We start from the raw sequence: 24291 nt of genomic DNA, 5'->3' as shown, positions 1-24291 counted from the left end.
TAAAAAGTTATTAGGCCCCTTCATCCAAATTAGAAAGGAAGAAGTCAAATTGTCCTTGCTTGCAGATGATGTGATCTTATATTTAGAAAAACCTAAAAACCTAAAGACTCCACCAAAAAAAAAAAAAAAAAACTATTAGAATTGATCAATCCAGTAAAGTTGCAGGATACAAAATCAACATATGAAAACAGTAGCATTTCTGAAATAGAAAATGAAAAAGTAATCCCATTTACAATAGCTACAAATAAAACAAAATATCTAGGGATAAACTTAACCAAAGAAGTGAAAGATGTCTACAATGAACACCGTAAAACATTGATGAAAGAAATGGAAGAGGACACAAAAAAATGCAAAGATATTTTATGTTTATGGATTGGAAGAAACAATATTTTTAAAATGCCCACACTACCCGAAGCAATCTACACATTCAATGCAATGTCTATCAAAATGCCAATGACATTCTTCACAGAAATAGGAAAAATAATGCTAAAATTTATGTAAAACCACAAAAGAAGCCAAATAGACAAAGCAATCCTGAGGGGAGGCCAGGGCAGGGGGAAGCTGGAGGTATCATATTACCTGGTTTCAAATTATAATACAAAGGTAAAGTAACTAAAAGAGCATGATACTGGCATCAAAACAAATATATAGGCCAGTAGGACAGAAGAAAGCACCGAGAAATAAATTCATGCATTTACAGTCAAATCATTTTTGAGAAAGGCACCCAGAACATACATTAGGGAAAGGACAGTCTCTTCAATAAATGGTGATTGGAAAACTGGATGTCCATTTGCAGAAGACTGAATCTAGACCCTCTCTCTCACGATACAAAAATCAAGTCAAAGTGGATTAAATACTTCAGTCTAATACCTGAAACTATGAAACTTCTAGAAGAGAACATTGGGGAAACACTCCATTTCATAGGTTTGGGAAAGATTTCTTGAGTAAGGTCTCAAAAGAACAGGCAACCAAAGCAAAATGGACAAATTGAATCACATCGAGCTAAAGTTTCTGCACACAGCAAAGGAAACAATCAAAAAAAGTGAAGAGACAACCCACAGAATGGGAGAAAATATTTGCGAACTATCCATCTGACGAGGGTTTAATAACCAGAATATATAAGAAACTCAAACAACTCTATAGGAAAAAAAATCAGATTGAAAAATGGGCAAAAGATCTCAACAGACATTTCTCAAAAGAAACATACAAATAGCCAACAACTATATAAAGAAATTTCTATTCATCAGAGAAATGCAAATCAAAACAAGGAAATATCTCACCCCTGTCTTTCTGATAAATGACTTTTATCAGAAAATCACCTCAGAGTGAAACCTACCATTAAACAGGCTCAGTGACCCAAAGCTTCTAATGAGATACAATCTTTCTAATAAATGACTTTTATCAGAAAGACAGGCAATAATGAATGTTGGTGAGAATGTGGAGAAAAGGGAACCCTCATACACTGTTGGTGGGAATATAAATTAGTACAGTCACTGTGAAGAACAGAATGGAGGTTCCTCAAAACAATAAATAAATTAAAAATAGAACTAACATGTGGTCCACAATCCCACTGCTAGGTATATATCCAAAAGAAAGGAAATCAGTATATCAAAGAGACATCTGCACTCTCATATTTATAGCAGCCATGATAAGGAATCAACCTGAGTATCCATCAGTGGATGAATAGATAAAGAAAATGTAGTATGTATACACAAGGAAATATTATTCAGCCACAAAAAGAATGAAATCTTCTCACTTGCAACAACACAGATGAAACTGGAGGACATTAAGTGAAATAAGCCAGGCACAGAAAGACAAATATTGCATGTTCTCACTCATATGTGGAAGCTAAGAAAAATATTGAACTCTTAGAGATAGAGAGTAGAATGATGGCTATCAGAGGACGGGAAGGGTAATAGCAAGGAGGGGATAAATAGGGGATAGTTAATGAGTACAAAAATACAGTTAGATAGAGGGAATAAGATCGAATGTTCAGTAGCATAATAGGGCAACTATAGTTAACAGTAACTTATTACATATTTCAATATAACTAAGAGTGGAATTGGAATGTTTCTAACAACAAGGAAGTGATAAATGCTTGAAGGGATGGATATTCCAGTTACCCTGATTTGATCACTGCACACTGTATGCTTGTATAAAAATATCACATGTATCCCATAAATAAGTGCAAATATTATGTATTCATAACAAATTCTTTTTTTAAATTAAAGTTTTTAGGCTTCCTGGATTACCTCTTCTAACAATTCACAGCCAAAAAACACTCCTACCAAAGCCTAGAAGAAGATAATATATTTAATTTTGTAAATGTTGAACAAGGAACGAAATATGTTTTAGGTCAGAAGATACAGCTGAGGCCATATTGAAAACAGAGATTAAGTGAAACTCTGCACGGTAAGTAGCGAGACCCCTGAGGGCACACGCTCCCAGAATGTTGAGAAATAGGTTTATGTCTATTTTGCCCCTAGCCATACAACTATTGGTGGATTTTTCACTGAACAAAATAAATAACCCAAGGAGGGTTAAGATTACTATGACTACTGACATTGGGGTACCCCCCACAAAATATCCTCATTTCTGTAAATCACCTTAGAGTGAAACCTACCATTAAACAGGCTCAGTGACCCAAAGCTTCTAATGAGATACTTAGTGTCTCATCCACATATGAAAGGGCAAGATTCCATTCTGTTAATGGCAGAGAAGCTGGTATTACTAAGCCTCCTGAATGTAAAAATTTCAATCTCTGGACTAAATATAAACACAGTTACTTAAATGTGCAGAATAACAGACAAAATCAGAAAACTAGGAATGATGTAACCCATGAAAGAAAGAAACTCTTCAGAATGAGTTGTACATTTATTTGGCATTTCCTCTTAGGGCCTCTAAGGGCCCTCTGCAGGCAGCACAGGACAGCTACAACTCAAACAGAAAATGTTGGTCTTATTAGCTTGAGGTATCAGAAAATGGAATTCAAGGCTGGCAGAGAGGTTGGAAATTGAGAAGGAAATTCCAGAAAGAAGGGACCATAGTGGAAGAATAAAAAAAATCTGTATATAAACTGTCATCAAATACTAGGCTAACCTCTGAACTACAGATGTGTAGAGGAGACTCTAAGGAACCCAGCAGAAAGCAATCAGCAATAACTGGAATGTAAAAAGAGCTGAGAAGAAATTTTAGCTGTTGCCCCTCATAGGGGGACAAGGTTTGGACTATAAGTCCCACCAAGTTAAATGTGTGTTAGAGGAAAAGCCCAAAAAGACAGAGAAGAAGAGATTACACATTTTAGGGAAGTAATGATACAAACCACAGATGACTCCTCATTAAAAATAATGTAGGCCGGCCGTGCGCGGTGGCACACGCCCAGCACTTTGGAAGGCCGAGGCGGGCGTATCAAGAGGTCAGGAGACTGAGACCGTCCTGGCTAACACAGTGAAACCCGGTCTCTACTAAAAATACAAAAACTTAGCCGGGCGTGCTTGCAGGCGTCTGTAGCCCCAGCTACTCGGGAGGCTGAGGCAGAAGAATGGCGTGAACCTGGGAGGCGGAGCTTGCAGTCAGCCGGAACTTGCAGTGAGCCGAAGCTTGCAGTGAGCCGAGATCGCGCCACTGTACTCCAGCCTGAGCAACAGAGCGAGACTCCCTCTCAAAAAAAAAAAAAAAAGTAGGCCAAAAAATAACAAAATGATATCTGTAAAGTTATTTAACTTTGAAGATATTTAACTACCGAAAGAAAAAAAAAACTATAGATACAGAATTCCATACCTAACAAAAATATCCTTCATAAATGAAAGTCAAGTAGAAGCATTTTCAGGAAAACTACGAAAGAATTCATAGGTGGGAAATCTGCACCGTAAGGTATTCTAAAGGAATTTTTGGGAGGGAGCTGAAAAGAAATAGAACAAATGGAAACTCAGATATATGGAAAAGGATGCAGAGCAGCAGAAATGGGAAATATGTGTAAATATAAAAGAAATATTTCTTAGTCTTTTAAAAATTTATTTATAAGACAGCCAACAATTTAAATAAAAAATTATACATGAAATTTTGTGGTTTAAAAATATTTGTAGAGGTATAATATAACACAAAATACTACAAATAATTCCCTCTATATGATATTCAAGGAAAGGCAAAACTGAAGTGACAGAATGCAGATCAGTAGTTCTCCAGGGCTAAAGTGGGAGGGAATCAAATGCAAAAGACTCTAAGGGATTTGGGGAGTGATGGAAAGGTTTTATATCATGGTTATGGTGGTGATTACAGGATTTTATTCATTTGTCAAAACTCTGAATTATACTTTTTAAATTGATAAATTTTATTGTACCTAAGTTACATCTTAATAAAAACAATTAAAATTAAAGGCACAGCCAGTGCTCTAACTTAGGTAAAATTAGAAGTTATTAATATTGGAAGGAAAGAAGTTAAATTGTTGTCATGTACCGGTGACTTGACTATTATATAGAAAATTCTAAAAGTTGGTTTAGACTACTACAATTGATCAGTGAATTTGTCAAGGTCACAATATACAAGGTCAATATAAAACAATCACAATATAAAACAAATACTAATAGGAAATGATAGGAAAATTCACTAATACCATTTCATTTACAATAGAATAAAAAGCATAAAATACTTAGGAATCAATTCAACAGAAGATGTCCAAATCATCTACAGTTAAAATTACCAGATATTGCTAAGTGAAATTTTTGCAAATCAAAACTACAAAGAGAAATAATCTTATACCAGTCAGAATGACAATTACTAAAAAGTCAAAAAATAACAGATGCTGGTGAAGCCGCAGAGAAAAGGGAACACTTATACATTGTTAGTGGAAATGCAAATTAGTTCAGCCACTGTAGAAAGCAGTTTGGAGATTTCTCAAAGAACTTAGAACTACCATTTGGCCCAGCAATCCCATTACTGGGTATATACTCAAAGAAAAATAAATCGTTCTGCCAAAAAGACTCTTACACTTTTATGTTAATTGCAGCATTATTCATGATAGCAAAGGCAGAATCAACCTAGGTACTCATCAATGGTGAACTGGATAAAGAAAATGTGGTACATATACACCTTGGAATACTACACAGCCATAAAAACTAATAAAATCATGTCCTTTGCAGCAACATGGATGTAGTTGGAGGCCATTATCCTAAGTGAATTAACACAGAAACAGAAAACCAAATATCACGTGTTCTCACTTATAAGTGGGAGCTAAACACTGAGTAAACATGGACATAAAGGTGGGAACAACAGACACTGGAAACTACTAGAAGAGGGAGGGAGGAAGAGGTGGATGGGATGAAAAACTACCTATTGGGTACTATGCTCACTACCTGCATAATGGTGTCATCCATGACTCAAACCTCAGCATCACGCAGTATACCCATGTAACAAACCTGCACGTGTACCCTCTGAATGCAAAATAAAAGTTGAAAAAAATCTAAGTGGAGAGATATATCATGCTCATTGACTGGAAGACTCAGTATTATTAACATAACAATTCTCTCCCTAACTGGTATGCAGACTAATCTTAATAGGCTTTGTTTGTAGAAAATGAAAAATGTATGCTAACATGTGTAAAGAAATACAAAACATCTGGGATACCAAAACAGTCCTGAGAAGAACAAAGTTGGAGAACTCTATCTGACCTTAAAACTTACTATAAACAGACAGAAATAAAGACATTGTGATATTAATATAACAAGAAAAAAAGAGGTCAATGGTAAAGAATAGAGTACAGAAATAGAATCATATACATGTGGTCGATTAAATTTTGAAAAAAGTATCAAAGCAATTAAATAGGCAAAGGTTAAGTTTTTACAGTAAGTGGTACTGAAATAATTAAATAAACACATAGTAACAAATGAACTACTATCTTTTTCTTGTACCACAAAGATTAACTTAATTTAAAATAAACTTTTTATACAGAAGCTAAAACTATCATAGCATTTCTAAAAAAGACATTAAAGAATATCTCCAGGAATTTACAGTATATAAAAATATCTTAGACAAGACACAATGAGCTCTAAATATAAAAGAAAAAGATTTTAAAATTGCATTTGTCAAGTTTAGAAACTTCTGTACAGCAAGAGACACAATTAAAAAAGTAAAAACAGAAGCCACGAGCTGAGAGTAAGTTCTCTCAATACAAATATTTGACAAATAATATGCATCCAGAATATACAAACCCTTAGAAATCAATAAGAAGAAAACTAAAAATATGATTAAAAGACTTCTAGTGTCTCCTCAGGATATAGAGAATTGGAAAGAACAATATTTGCCACCCTTACAAAAACAACAAAAAATGCAAGGTCAAGATTTTCTTGAAAACTTCAGAGAAGTGAGGTCACAGGAAAACCAACTAGTCTAAAATCTAAGGAGAAAAAGATGTCTGTGAGGAAAGATGGCACTTGCTAACCAGGAACAAACACAGCCAGACACCAGTTAGAATTCGGTTAGAAGAGTTAATAAATTGGGGGGGTGTATCAGTTTATTTTCATATTGCTATAAATAACTGCCTGAGACTTGGTAATTTATAAAGGAAAGAGGTTTAATTGACTCACAGTTGCGCGTGGCTGGGGAGGTCTCAGGAAACTTAGAATCAGGGTGGAAGGCAAAGAGGAAGCAAGGCACCTTCTTCACAAGGCAGAAGGAAGGAGAAGTGCTGAGTGAAGGTGGCAGAGCCCCTTTAAAAATCATCAGATCTTGTGAGAACTCACTCACTATCACACGAACAGCATGGGATAACTGCCCCTCATGAATCAATTACCTCCACCTTGTCTCTCCCTTGATATGAAGACTATAATTCAAGATGAGATTTGGGTGGGGACACAAAGACTAACCATATCAGGGAGTGTCGAGTGTGCGTTCACAGGAGAATGCAGAGCCCCTGGGAGCCACATACTCCCACACATAGAGGGAGTTCACATCTTCTTGCAGTCTTTTCTGGACGGACTCTACTGGGCATACAAAAAATCGATGGGTGAGAGTCCTGAGAAAGCATGCTTCATGGGGCAGACCTGGAGGAGAATGGTAGCTACTGTGAGGGGGTACAAAACCAGCCAAGAACTTCTCTCTTATCTCCCCTGATAAATAGAAGCCTTCATATAAAAGTGGTTTTGGCAACAAGCATTGTCACCTTTAGGCACTGGGACAAAGGCAGTGCAGCTGGGGGAAGGGAACAGGGAAAAATCCCCTTTTCCTGGAGGGAGAGGCAGGCATATGTGCTGAGCACAGAACTACAGATGGTGAAAAGGCAAGAGTTCTGAGAAGGTCACATTCCCAAGACCCATGTATATAGGGCCCCCTAAGACTGAAGTTTAATCAAAACAACAGAGACTGTCCCCTCTGCTCCCTAGTACCAAGCTAACAAGCATCAAATAAAAAGTAACAGTGAGGTGCTGCTAGGAAGTTGTAAGAATGGGGAGACAGACCCTCTCAACAGCATAATGCAAATAAGAGAACTAAAGCTGAGTGTGGACCACATAGAGGAACCTGCTCAGGAAAACCAGGTCCCACCCAAAACTAAAGATATGGTTAGAGAAATCTGAAGCATGTGGTACACCAAGAATAAGCATAGCATGAATAAACTGCAAATCCAAACAATATCCTCAGTAGATTAACCCAAATCTCCACAAAAAATGCCTAGCATAAGGGAAGGCATGCTTACTTACAGGCATGAAAACTACTATTTCCACTTTCCAACACACGATGCACACATTAAACACAAAATTATAAGCAAACAAAATGGCAAGAAATAAACAACATACTGGTAAGAAACAAAGCTATTAACTGAACTGGACTCAGATGTGACAGAGATGTTAGAATTATCTGACGGCAATTTAAAAATAACTATGACTATGATGTTAACAACGGTAATGGAAAAAGTGAAGACATGAGATAAGTGGAAAATTTCAACAAGGAGATGAGAACTAAAAGAATCAAATGAAATTTCAAGGAACAAAACCCCCTACAGTAACATAAATGAAGAGTGCCTTCAACACACTCATCAGCAAATGTGGCACAGCCTGGGAAAGATTCAGTGAACTTAAAGATAGGTCAATTGAAAACACCCAGATTGAAACACAGAGCACCCAAGACCAATGGAACAATCTTAAAAATTCCATGCAGTCTCACATATGCCTACGTGGAATTCCAGAAAAAGAATAGGACGGAAATTTTCTCCCATTCTGTAGATTGTCTGTTCACTCTGTTGATAGTTTATTTTGCTGTGCAGCAGCTCTTTAATTAGATCCCGTTTGTCAATTGCTGCTTTTGTTGCAATTGTGTTTGGTGTCTTCATCATGAAATCTTTGCATGTGCCTAGGTTGTCTTCCAAGGTTTTTATAGTTTTGAGTTTTACATTTAAGTCTTTAATTCATCTTGACTTAATTTTTGTATATGATGTAAGGAAGGAACTGGAGGCCATTATTCTTATCAAACTAACACAGGAACAGAAAATCAAATACCATATATTCTCACTTATAAGTGGGAGCTAAATGATGAGAACTCATGGACACATGGAGAGAATCAACACACACTGGGGCCTACTTGAGGCTAGAGGTTGGGAGAAAGGAGACTATCAGGAAAAACCAATAATGGGTACTAGGCTTAATACCTGGGTGATGAAATAATCTATACAACAAACCCCCATGACTCAAGTTTACCTATGTAACCAACCTACAGATGTACCACTGAACTTCAAGTTTAAAAAACAAAGAAAGAAAGGATAGGACAAAAAATTTGAATAATGGCTATGAATTTTTCAAAATCAGTAACATACACCAAACCACGGATTCAAGAAACTTAGAGAACTGCAAGGAGGATAAACATCAAATGTGTGTGTGTGTGTGTGTGTGAGATATGTGTGTCTACACACATATCATCTAGGCATATTATCATCAATCTACTGGAATCAAAAGACAAAGAGAAAATTTGAATGTAGTTGGAGAAAAAAACAATACCACACAAATATAAAAATGATAAATTTAAAAAAGAGAAAACATATTCAATAGGGGGAAATAAACTAAAAACACAAGAAGGCAAATTAATGAAATAAAAACAAATATACCATAGAAATACTCAGTCCAAAGTCTGTTCCTTAAAAGGACCAATAAATTGATGAACTCCCAAATAGATTAATAGAGAAAGAGATACAAGTAACCATGATCAGGATTAAAGCAGGGGAAATCACAACAAGTTTGATAAATTCTAAAAGTAATAAGAGAATATTATAAAATTTTGAATAAAATCTTTCTTAGAAAAACACCATTCACCAAAACTGATGCAAAAAATTTAAACACCACAAACCTTGGATAGCTCTATACCTACTAAAGAAGTGGAATCTCTAATTGAAAACCTACACACACACAGAGAGAGAGAGAAAGAGAGAGAGAAGCTCCAGACCCAGATGGCTTTACCTGAAAATTCTACATTTTAAGAAAGAACACCAGTCTTATACAAACTTCGAGAGATTTAAAAAAGAGAACAATTCTTAACTTGTCCTTAGAAGTCACAATAAGCTGGTTTACAACAAATAGGTTACGGCAGGGCGCCTGTAATCCTAGCACTTTGGGACGCCAAGGAGGGCGGATCACCTGAAGTGAGGAGTTCAAGACCAGCCTGGCCAAAATGGTGAAACCCTGTCTCTACTAAAATACAAAAATTAGCTGGACATGGTGGTGTGCACCTGTAATGCCAGCTACTAGGGAGGCTGAGACAGTAGAATCACTTGAACCCGGGAGGCAGAGGTTGCAGTGAGCCGAGATCGCACCACTGTACTCCAGCCTGAGTGAAAGAGCAAGACTCCATCTCAAAAAAAAACAAAAAACAAAAAACAAAAAAAAAACAGGTAGGTTACAAGGAAGAAAATTTTCAGGCAAATATTATTTATAAGCTAAAATTTTTTAATTAAGCAGAATATATAAATTATACTATATTATGACTCAATTGGGTTTATCCTAAGAATTCAAGATTAACTTAATGTTTCAAAATCAGTCATGTACTTTACCTACATTAGCAAAAACAGGAAGAACAAATTATATGATCTTCTCAATAGAGGCAGAAAAAAATGATAAATGTCAAGTCCATTAATGATTGAAAACACAAAAGCCACTTTAAAAACCAGAATAGAATCTGCAACAAAATTCACATTTAATGGAGAGATGCTGAAAAACTTCCCTCCGAAATCAGAAATTATACAAACTTACTCTCTGTCACTACTTTCACTTTTACTCAATATTGTACAGGAAGCCTTATCCAATGTAATAAGGCAAGATACAAAACAAAAACAAAAACAAAAACCTAAAAGGAATAGTATTGAAAAGAAAACATCTGTCATTATTCACAGAAAATGTAATTGCTTATGTTGAAAATCCAAAAAGAACCTAAAATGAATTCCAAAAATTAATGAGTTTATAGTTACTAAATGCAAAGTCAGTATGAAAAATTCAATATAAAAATTGCATTTCTGTATATTAGTAATAGCTAGACAAGAAAAAAATTAAATCTATAGTGTTCAAGGTAAACAATTAAACTATTAAAATAGAAAAAATAAAGTTTAAAAATTATTAGCACATAACATAATAAAGCAGAAGTATCAGTCTAGAATTGTGAAAAGTGGTGGAGAAGAAAAGTCCAAAACAGAAAACAAATAAAAGTAGGCTACAAATCCTGTCCCTTGTAGCTAGAGATATTCTGATTAAACATGGACATTGACAGAAAGTTATAGGGTTAAGTATACATCTCAAAAATATAAGAATAAAAATGAGAAGAGTAGAAAGTGTATAGCTTTCCAACAACAAGGTGGAGGAAGAGGAAATAGGACAAAGTTTGATAGACAAAAGGTAGAGGGGAAAAAAATCATGAAATAGTTAAAATGGCAGTATATGGGATGCTATAGTACGCTGTCATGGATATTTCATTCAAAGTTAGCCTCCTTTCTGGGGGCAGCCTGCATTCAATAACTGATCCCAGACGCCTTGCTTCAATTCAGGACAACTCCTAAGGTCCTTCCCATCTCCAGAGCTCTCTGTGAGACTGGCTGGGACATCTAGGATTGCAGTTCAACCTTTCCTTCTGCTCAGTCTTTCCTGTACGCCCTCACAGGTACTGTTTCTGATTATTCCTCAACACCTTTTCATATGCATATGCCTGTCTTCTCTATCTTAACTAATGTTTCTCAGGGGACCTGATTTCAGACAGTTGGTGCCAAGTGGAACAAGAAAGCGGAACTTTAAGTGTGGAATTTTGGAGCCAGATCACCCACCAGGTGGCTAACAGTTAAGATTTCATCATTGGTAGCAAATGAAGTGTGGAAGATCCTAGAATACTGTGGCAGCATATTCTGATTACATTTTGTTGCTTAACAAATATATGCAAAGCTGAGTGGCTTAAAATAACTATTTTATTGCCTCTCATGATTCTGTGGGTTAATTTGGCTTAGCAGGGCAGTTCTCCTGCTTCAATGATGCTGGATGAGGTTGTAGTCATTTGGAAGCTTGATTGGGCTCATTCACTTGTTTGGAAGCTGAGGCTAGCTTCAGCTTTGAGATCACCTGCAACTGGTGACCAGTGTGCCTATAAGTGGACTCTTCACAATATGGCAGCTGGGTTCCAAGAGGAACATCCCAAGAACGTGCTTTCTGAGAGAGAGGAACTAGAAAACACAAGATCGTTTAAGGATTAGGCCAACATTTTGTATAGTACAGTATCACTTACACCATATTCTATTATCAATGCAATCACAAGCATAGACCAGATTCAGAGAGAGAGGAAGCAGGACGTGGAACATGTATATGGAAGGTAGGGTAAAACTGAGGCCACCTTAAGAGACCAGCTAGTGCACAGTATAATTGTTAAAATGTCACTAGTGGAGAACTCAGAGGGTATAACAGTGAAGGAAAGGCACTGATGGGTGCAATATCTCAAAAGTTTGAAAAATTTGGGGAAAGTAATAATTATAAACAATGGAATCAGATGCATTTTGCTGCATGCAACCAAGGCACTAGAGAAAGAAAACAAAAGGCTGAGGGTGATTATCATGAACTACAGGCAAAGTGAGAAAGCTGGTGGGCTTCCTTGGCAGCTTTTGAAGAAACTCTCAACTGCTGCAGCTGGATAGCAGAAAGAGTGGTGGATCAGGTACAGGACTTATTTGTAAAGCTGGCCAGTTGCAAAAACACTGAATTCTCAATCTTGGAAGTGCTTCTAAACCCAGGTCAGGTCCTCTTTTGGAAGGAGTCTTGAGATGGGAACTTCTTGGTTGACACACTAAAGAAATTTGAAACCCCCAGTTTCCCTGAACCACCTGCAGAAGTGGCCCATTCCTCCCTATTAAAGGCTATTGCACCTCCCTTGATTGAAGATGCTACAGAGACCTCTGGCTTATCAGAGAGTATGCATCTTCCTCAGGATCTGTCCCACCAATCAGCAAAATCAAAACTGTTTTTGGAAAGACCATTAAATTCAACATTTGGCAATTATAATGAAAAGAAAACTAGAAAAGATGTGGATAAACAACATTGTAAGTGCAAAGGAAATTTAAAATTATATTAGAGCAAGAATCATAGGAAAATATTTTTATTACTTTCATGCCAGACATTTAGAAAACTAGGTGAAATGTATCACTTCATAGAGACGTATATAATAACTAATTCAAGAAGTACAAAAGTAGGGCTAGAAGTATTATGAATAAAGAAATGAGCAGGCAACTAAAATATACTCTTTAAAAAGAGCTTAGTTCCAAGTAATTTCATAGAAGAATTTTATAACACTTCAAGCAGCAGACACTTTTTATATTATATATAAAGTATTCCAGAGCAGAAAAAATTATGAAAAGCTTTGTAGTTATTCTATGAGAATAGCCAAACTCTGCCATCAACAAAGGACAAAAAATGTACAAAAAAGAGAAAGATAATTAAATTTCTCCTCATGTGCATGAATATTAAAATCCTAAAGTAAATATTAACATACTAAACCCAGCAGAAAATTAAAGAACACTGTACTTCATATTCAAGTATAAGTTATCTCCATCTTAGATATTTGCAAATATCAGAGAACAATTGCTTCTCTGGGCATATATATGATAAATAAAGAGGCAGAAATTTCAGGATATGAAGAAATTTAGAAAATAGAGTGTTATTGCACTAACCACTTATTCTATACCCAATATTATATTACACAAAATTCAAAAATTGTCACCGTGGTTTCAGCCTTTGCTTATGAGATTCTGTTTCTTTTTCTTTTTTTCATTTGTCTGAACTAATATTGACTCCTTTCCTTCTCTCTTTATGGGAGATAAACAGATCTTTGTCTAACCTCTCCTGGTACAGCCTGTATTGGCAGTAATTCTAACCAGTTATTGTTCCATTTCCTTATTCACACTGGTTAAATGGTAAAGTTCCTCTCCGTTCTTTAGTAGGAAAGGGAGAGGAACATTTTGAGATGTATACTTATAAGGGAGAGTCTAACCAAGGGTTTTTCAGAACACCTAGTTAAACATTAGAAAATAAATGTATATATCATTATAGTAGACTAAAGGAGAAAATCCATTAGATTATGTTCAATACCCTTTAATGATTCAAAAAATTAGCAAGCAGAGACCAAAGGGATATTTCTAATAAAGGATGATTTCATGAAATCTATAGAAAATACCATAGTTGATGGCAAAAATATGAGAAATATTCTCACTAAAAACAAGAAAAGAAAGGGGTACCTGTTGTGGCTATGGCGTACTCAGTGTAATGAAGACATACAAAAAAGAAAAAAGAGGCATTGCTATGGGAAACAAAGAGGCAAAGCTAACACTTCTTTTTGCAAACAATATCAGTGAGAAAATGGATCTCATTGAAAAATATAAGGACTTAGAATATAAAACTCAAGGGATTATGTAGATATATATATACCTATCTAATTATATATTTACCTATCTAATTATATATTTACCTAGCTATATAATCTCCTCTTTCATAAGAAAGAGAAGATACCACAAAAGAGCCAAAAAATCTGAAAAAGACTATCAATGAGAGAGGACTTTTATTTAGATATAATTACATGTTACTAGGCCTATACTAATTAAACTTGAAGAGTTTAGAAATTGGAAAATGAGTCAATAAAATTGAATAGAGTATATAAGAAGATTCGTGTATATGTAAGACTTTAATTTATGATTAATTTGTTTTTTAAGTAGTGGGAAAACATTGTGTCATCATTAAATAGTAGGAATAGTAGCTATCAATATGGAAAAAATAAAGTAATATAATATTTATGCCTCACATCTTTTGCTAAACTTCAGATGGTTTAAAACACAAAACATTAAGCAAAAATATAAATGTGTTAGAGAAAAATACAGAATACTTTTTAAAGCTATGGGGTAGCAAAGGTCTTAAGTGAAACCTCGACCCAGAAACCTAAAGTATAAATAACAATTTTCACCTAAGAAACTTAAAAACTTCAGTATAATGGGGATGGGGGAGGGGGACAGAGAAAAGATAAAATACAAGTGGCAGAGATGAATTACTGCAACACATTTAGTAGACAAGTTATTAATAACCAGAATGTATAAAGATTTCTATAAATAATTTAGGAAAAGGCAAACAACTCAACACTAAAATGAGTAAAGGATGCCAGATGGTAACTCTCAAAAAGAGAAACAAAAGGGCCAAAAAGCATGTAAAAGATATTCATTCTCACTGGCAATCATTTGTGTGTGTGTGTGTGTGTGTGTGTTTGTGTGTGTGTGTATTTGGTTGTTCAGTTATCAGATGGCATATATTGTCAAATTTGGGACGGATATAGGGAAACCAACACATTCATATACAGCAGATAAGAGTCTATTTTGGTGAAGTAAGGAAATTAGGAAGAATATATTCTAAATCTTAAATTTCCTTGGCCCAACAATTCTGGCTCTAGCAATATATTCTCAAGCAATACATTCATGAGTGCCCGGTGATGTCCATTCAAGGCCATTCATAACTTCATTGTATTAGTACAAGACTGGAAACACTAAAATTTCCATCACTAGGGGAAAGTTGCGAAAGGAATATGATATATGGCATATACAACCAACCTATATTACATGAATAATTTTCCAATCGTATTTTTGTAAGTTCAAGTAGTAGAATACGATTCCCTTTGTGTTAAAAAGTCAGTAAAGGTATATGTAAATACATGTAATTGCACAGGAAGCGGCGAAAGTATGCACACCAGATGCTTAACAGTGGTACCATCTGGGAGAGGAAACCAGGAAAGGCATACTGCAGGGGTCTTTTCAGGGTTTGCTCTCAATATTTCTGTATTTTAAAAATCTTCTACGGAGAGAATATGTTCATGCATTAGTAAGGTAAATCAAAAGATAAAACAGTTACAGCAGTGAGGTAGCAAAAAAAAATTCCTTTTTGGTCCCTAACAATATCTGTCTATGATGGACAAACTGGCCTCCAGTTTGGCCATTCCGTTGATTTTGGCCATTTAGTAATCATGCTTTGAGATACAGCCAAATTTTTAATAGATGCAAAGGAAAAGAAGCAGCATATTTCTCAAAGCAAATTATTCATCACAACAATCATGTGAAAAGCCTTCTCTTTTGCTACATATTTACCTACCTTCCATATTTTTCTCCAACTGGAATTGAGAATTTTCCTTCCTGAAACCTCTAGTTGCTAAGCAACATTTTCTTCTCTATAGAGCATGGTTGCTGTACTATACCAGTTTCCATCTCTTCCTCAACTTCATCTTTCTCTTCTTTTTCTTCTAATCATCTTCTCTCATACACATAAACACACACATAGAATGTTCTAGAGCTTGTCTATATACATGTTTATTCATTTATTTGTTCTGTAAGAAAGTGTCTTGTCTTTTTTATTGTTGTAAACTCATAACCAAAAGAATGAAGAGAGGCTTCCCTTTTCCAATTCTAAGATGATAACAACTTCAGAGATGGCTTTCCAAAAACTCAGAAGAGGATTGGTCTGAAGGTTAGAGTTTGGGAACAAAGTCCTAGGTCTTACACATTGCTTTAGGATGATGGTTCTCAGATGGCAAAGACTTGTTATAATTCATTCAGTAAATAGTTATTGAGCTACTACTATGTTACAATATTCTGGATTTTGAGAATGCAATAGTTGATGAAAACAGTTTCCACTCTCAAGAAGATTACTTTAAAGCTTTGTATAAAATGAAGGCCTATATCTGCTTCCAGCTTATTCAAACTCTGTCCTAGCTTCCAACTACATTTTTCCCTGGACAATGGCTGGACAAAGAGGCAGGGTATGTAGTGGGTGTGTGCAAAGCCTCTGCCCTTCCTGGGTGCTGAAGGAGTGAAGGGGTGCAAAATGTTTTCCTTTTCTGACCAACAGAGCTTGAAGACTGGCGGTGAACAGGCCTCAGGCAAGGAGCTGAGCCCTGAAATTTTGGCCCCTGGAGAGCCTTGGTCCCTCTGGAGGAGGTGCTGGTTTCCTTGGCCCTGGAATGCCTATTGGGTATTCACACATGTGGCATGCCCTCATACTGTTTGAGAACCATTGTTATGAACAAAGCCTGCTCTGCTGGGATTTATATGTTCTGGCTCCATTACTTTGTCACAGTGAAAGCTTGGGCAAGTTTCTTAACTCCTCTTTTGTAAAATGAAGATAGTAGTATCTAGATCAAAGAGTTATTATAATTAAAAGTTTTGATTTTTATAAATTGTTTAGAACAGGACCTGGAGCATAATATGCCAAAAAGAAGACTGACTTCCTATTCCATCAGCCAGACTCTACCAGTTGAAACTGGGGAGGAGCCTTGTCTGGGAGAAAGCCATGCTTGTCTATCACTGACTCGCAAGAGCACATCATGCTACCTTTTTAAAATTATGTTCATAGCACCCACGTAGGTCAACCTGAGTGCTAAAGATAGTAAAAGCCAGTTCCCTAAGGGATCAATCTTTAGGGTCCCAGAACAAGCAACGCTTGTAGCTCCTAGGAAAAAGGTAGCTTCTAGTAATAGAGAACTGCTGATAGAGAGAGGCCACACATTTAACATCATCAACAACAACAAAATAATAACAGCACTTAAGGGAATTTAGTCACTGCACTAAAATATACTTCCTGGAAATAAAAAGCATGTTTTTAAAAATTTTTTCAAGTTCAGTGTAATAGAATGAGCACTGTGTTGAATTAAATTATTGTCATGGAAAATCAAAATGTAGAAATCTTTCAAAACATGGAGCAAAAAATAAAAAGCAATAGAAATCCTGAGGGAAGAGAAAAGTGATTTGGAAAAAGTGTCTAGAAATCAAAATATGTAAATTATAGTAGATCCATAAGAGAGAGAAAACCAAGAGAAAAGAGGCAATAATTAAATACTAGAGAAAAATTCTCTAGCTTCAAGACAGATTTGATTCTGCAAATTGAAAGTTCTCACTAACTTTGAGCAGGAGTGACTGGTAAAACATGTCCAAGATAAAGAAAAAAATTAACAACATAAGTTTCAAAACAGAAAGAATCAGTTACAAAAGAAAAATGAAACAGACTGACATCAGATTTTTTATCTGTGATCCTTGAAGCTGGATGACATTTAAATAACATCCACAGGCTAGTGAGAGAAAAGATCTGTGACCCAATAAGCAAGAAATCACAGATGGTATCCACACACATCTCTTCCAATGAGAATACTTAAAAAAACAAAAAACAAAAAAACCACTTTAGCCAAAGAAATGAATCAGAACAGAAATCATAATGTAAGGAAAGGTGAAGAAAGAAAATGATGGTAAGAAATGAATTTTGCAATATATATCTCTCTATATAATGAGAGAATGACTTGAAATAATAAAGGGCTTTGAAATAAAATGGAACTCTAAAATAATACAAATTAATAGTTTATAATTAAAGCACAAAATATTTCCCTGTAACCTTTGTGTTGAGAATGAGGAAGAAGGAGGAGAAGTAAAAGAATTCTAAACATTGTTTGGAGAGAGTAGGGAATTTGGGCATTCATCTCATTCATCTTTTGAGGGGCTGCCAGGGATTAGAGGTGCTTTGGTCAGTGGGGAGTGTTTCCATTAGGATTACCTTCAGCTACACAAAACAAGAAATCTGACTAAAAAGGGGCTTGTGTTTCTCACATAACAGGAGTCTGGAAGCAGGCCATCCAGTGCAGTTCCACGGTGCTAAGAGGGGCCTAATCTCCTGCATTCCCTCTCAGTCCTCTTTCTTGTTGCTTTTGTCATCATCACCTGGCTGCACTCCCTTTAGGCATGATATCTGTATTTTAGGCAAAAAGGAGAGGAAGAGCAAAAGGCAAAAATACATTGCCAGCTGAGTCTAGAGTTGTTTTCCCTAGAGCCGTACCCAATAAATTTCTGCTTCCATATCATTAGCCAGGGAGTGGTCCATGGGCCACTTCTAATCAAAAGAAAGCAAGGGCAATCAAGTTGGCAACACCTCCTGCCTCCCGAAATATCTGCATTCTGATTAATAGAGAAAAAAAGGAGAATCAGTTAGGTAACTAGCAGTGTCCACAACTGGAACAGTTAATAAGTTGCTTTTATATCACAAGTGAGAATTTGTACTTGAAATGAGATGGTAACCCCCAGTGTAATGGATAAAGTTCAATAAAGTTAAATTTCCAAATTAGCAGGTGTAAAAAAGAGAAGAAGAGTGGTTTGATCATACCAAGAGAAACAAGTAAAAGTAAGGAAGGAAACAATAAAATAAATAGTAAACTTTAGTAATATGGCAGAAAATATATAACTTCTTACTTTAAATGTGAATGAACCAAATTGCTCAATTTTGTTTAAAAAACAAAACCCAACTATATGTTATTTGTAAGAAATATCACTAATGTGATAAACTAAAAAAGACATTAAAAAGGCAGAGACATTACCAGGAAAATGTAATAAGAAAGAATCAGAGGGAAATAGATATATTGAACAAGATAAAATTGTAAAATGCAATCACTGCTCAGACAAAATAAGCCATTGTATAAAAGAAAAGACACAATTTTTGAAGAAGGTATAATAAGCAGATACATGTATGCATCAGATAACACGATGGCCGAAAACACTATGTGATAACTGTTTTAACTATAAAAATAACAAAAAATTTAGAGGGAAATTTTAATATGCCACTTTAATAATTAATTCACTGTAGTAGAAAAGAAGCTTATTTTCTAATAGAGTTGTTGGGAATGAGGGAATGAACAGGCAAGTAGACAGGCAATTATAATATGGGAAATAATTGCTATGATAGAAATTAATACAGGCTGTCCTGAACCCAGTTTCTTTTCTAGTAGATGGCACAGTCACAAAGTAGGTTAGACAACAATGGTTTCTACCTTGTAGGAGTTCATAATTATGGCAGATATTTCCATTATGGGAAACACTTTAAGGTGAAGTTTTCTGTCTATAAAGTTTTTCCTCATGTAAGAAAATACCTTCACCAATACCGAGTACCAAAGTAATCTGCAATAACATGTATGACTTTACTAAATAGGAAAACATTTTGAAAAAGATAGCATACTTTCTCTTTTAGATCATTGATATCATTCATTAAAAATTTTTAATGAAGTTTAATGAAGTAAATGTCTGGGGAAAACACTCAGCTAATTAATCAGTTTTTTCTCATTACATGAGTGTATAAAACAGGTGTTCACAGGTTCTTTAAAACAATCACTGTTCCAAGATGTGGGTGCTGATCAAAGTTACCTTTGCTGCTCTAATGATCTGCTTGGCTGACAGGTTTCTAGGGGCTCCCAAGACCGACTTCATTACTCGAGTTACTCACTGTTCCCTTAATTTTTCAAGATTTTACAATTTCCCTACCATGCTCCCTTCCTCCTCCAAATTTGTTCACTTTAAGGTTTTATTTCCTCAGCTTATTCTGATGTAGTTATTGTTGTAGTTCTCAACTGTGATTCAAATACGTGATAGTTACTAGAGCAGTTGTTCATATTGAGACCTTTAATTTTACAGAAAATAGAACTGAGAATTACACAATACGATGTTTTGTGAAAGATTGCCTTTGTAAAATGCCAACATAGAATGATGCTTATGAAATAGATACACAAAATTACTTTAAAAACATGTGAATACAGCAATTAGAGGCAAACTCTTTTTAAAATATGTGTTCGATTACATGGGAATATAATTGCTTCTCTGAATTACAAATTTTGTGGTTTTTTTCCTCCTGATTGCTTCACTTCTAGTAGCTTCAGTGAACGCTGAGCATTAAAAATCACTTAGCCATTTTTCAGATCATTGCTAAAAGTTCTCATTCTTTGAGTCTGATGCTAACAAGCTGATAATTAAGATAAACAGTGATTTTCAGTGAAGTTTTTACCATGTCCTAGGGAGAATTCTGTAGATCTGCAGGGCCGTTTTGGGTCATCACAGTGACTGGGGACTGCTAATTACACTTATTTATTTATTTTTAGCAGCTTTACAGAGGTATAATTAATATACTAAGAACTGCATATGTCTTATGTATACAATTTGATGAGTTTGGATATATGCAAACACCCGTAATACCATCAACACAATCAAGGTAGTAGATACATCTCATAGCTCTCAAAAGCTTTCCTTGTATTCCTTTGTTTTTATTTTTGGTTTATGTTTTGTGATAAGAACACTTAACATGAGATCTACCCTCTTAACAACTTTTGAAGTGCACAATACCACAGTGTGAACTGTAGGCACTATGTTGTACAGCAGATCTCTAGAATTTACTTAGCTAGTGTAACTGAAACTTTATACCCATTGAACATCTCTCCACTTCCCCAACCCCCAGATCTGGCAACCACTGTTGTATTCTCTGCTTCATGAGTTTAATGATTATGGATACCTCATATAAATGAATGAAATAATGCAGTATTTCAGATACCTATAGCTGTTAAACTCATAAAAGCAGAGAAAACAACAGTGGTTGCTACTTTCATTCAGTGCACAGAGTGAGAAATGTTAGGGGTCCTGCAATGCAAGGAACAGTTGTACACGTTGAAGAATTGTCTCACATAAACACAACTTTCCAACACCTTGACAGATGTTTATGCAATTGAAAGAATGGTTTATAATTAGCTGAGTTTAAAACACTTGACATAGAAACACACAAAATCTTTAAAATATAACCACAAAATATTTCTCATGGTTTGAATACTTTTCAAAAACACAACTGAAATATTGACCATTATTTTAGGAAATCGCGTTATGGAGAGCAACACTGCTAGTGGATTTTGAGTTGCCCATACACTACACTACTATTGGCCTGCCTTCTAATGCTTAGTTCATGTGCAAATATGTAACAGAAGACATTGAGACTCCTTCTGACAGACTTAGAACAAATATTTTTAAATTAGCAGGGGCAAATAGCATTTAGAAATTTTACTGGATCTATTTTAAAAGTTTTATTTTAATTTTCATATTATTGACCTCCTATGTAATTATAAATTATAGCTCAGAATAAATCTAGGTTAGAAAATTATATCTTAAAATTATTTCTTTTGGAGTTACCTGTTACTCTTACTATTTTCCTGTGCCCAGAATCAACCACACAACCTCTCTATGGCCCTTGATGTTTCTGTTTGTTTCAGTCCATCCTCTATCCCCTGTTTCTCAGTGTCAGAGACAGAGGTAATCGTCTATAATTATCTGTTGTTATCCCCATATCATTTGAGGTTAGCTCACTTTTATTGAACACAAATAAGTCCCGTTATTATATATCCCAATGCTGGTTTTTATTTTTATGTCTTCTGTACCTCTGCTGTATGATTCTTCTGTGTTCTTGTACTGAAAGTGTCAGATTAATTTATCTTAATCCAAATTTGTTCATTTTGAACAAGTGCACATATCTAGCTTGCTCAGTATATTTTCTGTTTTAATCTTATTTAATATTTACATATCTATATATAATTTTATGAACTATTTTCTATTTTTAATAAAGTTAGGGCATTATATTGATTCTAAAGGTATGCCATTTTCAGGTTTTAATATTCCTAAATTTAATCAAAGAACAGTGAATGGGGTGTCTAGTTTGATAGAGTTAAGAGCCACAGATCTGTTATTTCACAAAGATTCAGTGAATATGGGTATGATTGTGATTGTGGTTATGGTTGTGGTAAATAACTATGGCAATGGTTATGATTACCTCAGGGTTATATACCAAAGTTAAACCAGAATGTCAGCTAAGTACTAACCCACAACCCTTTGGCAAAAAAAAAAAAAAAAGTGAATTTACTTTTTTGTTTCTCCTTTTCTATTCTCTTTTTTCAACCATCCCTGCCAACATATTTTCTCCCTTTTTTCTTCTAAAATGTTCACACTTTCCAATTTTGTCTCATGCCTTTATTCAAGTGCTATTCACCCTTGCTGGAATGCCCTTCCCCCATAGTCTCTGTTTCAGGGTCAAGTCAAACACTGCAACAGTGAGTATTCCCTCATTGTCTTTATTAAAGGTAATTTTTTCAGAATCTGAATTTCCTTAGCACTATTTCAAAGCAAATATATTTCTCTTCATACTAACTTTCTTCTTTATATTATTTCTATTTATACACATGACTTACTTTGTCATAGGAATTCATAAGCTCCTTGAAGCCAGAATGTTTGCTTTTGTTTATTATCCCCCTACTATGTGCTTTGCCTGACCAAATGAATGAATAATCTATAATCCACCAGAAGCCTTTATTCCTGGAAATTTTGGACAGTAAGTAATTGTTATTTTCAATATGACTATTTCAATATTTTCCATAACTCTTGTTATTTTCAATAAGACTATTACTTAGTCTTAAAAGCAATTGGGCTTATACAAAATCTGCAATGTAAAAGATTTCGGTGAAATTGCAAAGAAAAAAATTAGTGTTTCACGTACAAATGTTTAGGTCCCCAATAACATTTCTACTGAAACTTAACTATGGTTCACATTTCTGAAGACTGTTTCCAGTGACAAAAGAGGAATGGCCCTATTAATATCACTGTGGAAGGATCACATGGTCTAACAGAGAGAATGGATATTTCACAAAGGAAGATGCTATTTGGATTAATGGGTAGGTGGAAACATTTAGTCTAGTTCTTTCTTTAGCAGTATGCTGTAACAAATTGTACTTGAATGCAGAGGCATCTATTAGAGCAAATTCTCTTTGCAGAATGTCAATGATTTTGTGTACTTCTAATTCCTCTCTGTCTTGAATTTCCGAGCCTCATAAAATAAAAATTACTTATTAGGAAAAAAAAGGCAATCGAAACCAGACCCTGAGGTTGTACCTCGTAAGGTTATAGGGGACTAGTTTTGGGAGAGTATAACCCGAGATACAGCACGTGGGGATCTCCAGGGGTAGCCCTGCAGTGACAGCCAGGGGTCTTGCAAAACCCACGCTGAAGAACAGAAACACAGGTTCTGTAAGGTGAAGCATAATCAGTGCTACAATTAAGAGGATTTTCCAAAAACTTTTAATGGAGAACATGTATGGCTTGCCAAAAAGGACAAAAAACAAGCAGTAACACTCAGTAATCAGGCTTTTATGCCTTAGTAGATATTCACACTAAAAAAAATTTTAGTCATTTCATGTTTTCACTTCTTATTACACCTATATTTTTTCAAATGTACATTTCTCTCCCAATCCCAGTGATTAGGATGCAATTCAATTTCTTTTCTATTTTGGATAGCTTACTGCTGTCACATGAATAAACTTGTAAAATGTGCGCACCTTTTCTTTGCCTTATATAAAAAAAATTAATCTATTGGTTAGGGTCCAGTCATGAAAACAGAAACCGTAGTTATTTTAACAGAGTAAATTTCATTTAAGGAATTGGTTAAGGAATTATTGGAGAATGCAAAGGGAAACACTGAAGTAACAGATACAGAAATTCTAAGAGTCAGCTGCTATCTTTAGGGCTGGAAGAACGAAGGGAAAGCTTGAGGTTATTGAAACTGACTAGCTGGTTCTGGTATCTCAGGAGTGTGGAAGAGGGACCCTGCATAGCTGAGACTCAGAAGTCTCAGGAAGGCCACTGAGGGGGCATTTGCAAGCTGGTGCTGCTATTTCTAAGGAGGCAAATGAGCCTGGCTCTGGGAGTGTAAGAAATAAACTGCTGCTGCCAAGGTGAAGAATTGCTGTGGTGACACTGCAGGAGCAGGACACGAAACTGGAAGGAGAGAATCTTTTCTGCCTCTGGTTTTGCATTCTGCCTCCGGAGCCCCAGTTTGGCAGGAAGCCAGGTGGTGAAGAAACACAGAGTCCAAAGTTCCAGTTCCAGGATCATAGAGAAGAGTGGGCTTGAAGCTAAGAAATAAAAACTAATAAACAGAA

General features: G+C 35.4%; 1 protein-coding gene across 1 annotated transcript in view; it reads right to left on the bottom strand.

Annotated features, from left to right (window-relative positions):
• Positions 1 to 3545, bottom strand: part of CAMK4 (calcium/calmodulin dependent protein kinase IV) — a 266138-nt gene extending 262593 nt beyond the window's left edge. Inside the window, exon 1 of the mRNA XM_063706704.1 lies at positions 3323 to 3545. The gene's annotated coding sequence lies outside the window, so the exon portion shown is untranslated. The remainder of the gene's footprint in view (positions 1 to 3322) is intronic.
• Between the last annotated feature and the right edge of the window lie 20746 nt (positions 3546 to 24291).

This window comes from Gorilla gorilla, chromosome 4 (genome assembly GCF_029281585.2).
Source record: "Gorilla gorilla gorilla isolate KB3781 chromosome 4, NHGRI_mGorGor1-v2.1_pri, whole genome shotgun sequence".
Lineage (NCBI taxonomy): Eukaryota > Metazoa > Chordata > Mammalia > Primates > Hominidae > Gorilla > Gorilla gorilla.
This window is presented reverse-complemented; position numbering and strand designations above follow the sequence as displayed.